Raw genomic sequence first — 1,499 nt, 5'->3', positions numbered from 1 at the left:
CCCCCTAGTGGGACCATGTACCTCCTGCGTCAGGTGGAGGTCCTGTACACAGGTTAGAAACCTGCGTGAGCGGTGGGACTTTGCTGTCTGTGTCTCTTTTGGGACAGCAGACTATCCGTTACGCAGGTCGTGTCAACACGGTCCTGATGATCTACCTGAGCAACTCCACCCTAGTCCATAGGGTGTGCGTAGAGGGCCTGGACATTGCGGGCTCACATTATTTTGTCACCCCCTAGACACCCTAGCGGTGAGGGTGGTGATTTCTAATGTGCCCCCACACATGACCGATCGAGGCCTGGCCAGGGTACTCGAGCCCTATGGGGTGCTTACAAGTCCCATTCACCGGTTGACCATAGGAAGTAAAAACCCCAAACTGAGGCATGTCCTGTCTTTTCGAAGGCAGGTTTTCATGTTCTTTAGGGAGGGCTCACAATCTCTGCCTCAGTCCTTAAGCCTCTTGTGCAACAGGCGGAGGTATGTGATTTATTATTCTTGTGGGGAGAACACGTGTTTTCAGTGTGGGAGCTCTTCCCACCTAGCAGCTTAGTGCCCACGGGGGGGATCGGCCAAAACGTCGGCGACTACAGCAACGCCAACGGATGGCCCATCCACTTCCGGGACGCAGGCCCTTCCCAATGAGGCCGGGAGCCTTTCCCGACCTCCTCCTGCCCCTGTTCCATCTGGGGGGGCTGAAGTCTCTGGTGTGGGAGTGTCGTCCGGCGGAGGGGCTGGGGCTAGGTCCCAACCCTCCCCCCAACTCATTCCACCTACGGTGCCCACCCCCACCAGTGCAGAGATGCCACCGGGGGGAGAGGCGGATGCTTCCGCTTCCGCCCTGCCTGCTCTGACCTCCCTGATTGAGGCTGGGGTGGTCAGTGATTGTGGCACCGAGGCCCTGTCGGACGACGGGGCTCAGATCTCCTGCAAGTTGCTCTCTACCACGGCTTTGGCTGAGGTGGCTGGCTCTGGGGAGACAGTGTCTGGCCCATCCTCTGTAAAGGATGGGTCATCTGCCACAAAGCAGAAGAAGAACAACAACAACAAGGAGAAGAAAGTGAAAGGGACCCCTCAGGATGCCCCGTCCCCACTGAGGCCTTCCTTGGCTGGTGCTGGGGAGGGCCCTGCTGGAGAGCCCGGCTCTACTCCGGCTGTCACGTCAGCAACCCTGCTGACCGGGGATGAGGGCAGTTTGGAGGTGGGGGAGGCGGAGACAGGGGTCATTAACGCCTCACCCATCTCCCAGCTCTTGGAGACGGGGGGCAAGAAGACATATGCACAATGTGTCACTTCTGGAGGTCTGACCCAGGGAGCAGCAGAGGAGTCTGCTGACCTTTTGGTCACATCCCAGGCCACTGAATTGGATGAGGAGGCTTGTGAGATGGAAATCCAGCTTTCTGAGTGTCGCAAGCGACCTCGAGAGCGGGATGACCTCTCCCCCCCGAAGAAGGTGGGGCTTGCTCTTCAAGAGCCAGACCTCAACCTAGATGATCAGAGGAGGT

The sequence above is a fragment of the Crocodylus porosus genome, unplaced genomic scaffold (genome assembly GCF_001723895.1).
Source record: "Crocodylus porosus isolate Cpor-Errol unplaced genomic scaffold, CroPor_comp1, whole genome shotgun sequence".
Lineage (NCBI taxonomy): Eukaryota > Metazoa > Chordata > Crocodylia > Crocodylidae > Crocodylus > Crocodylus porosus.
The sequence above is the reverse complement of the archived record's forward strand: the minus strand, read 5'-3'. Positions refer to the sequence as shown.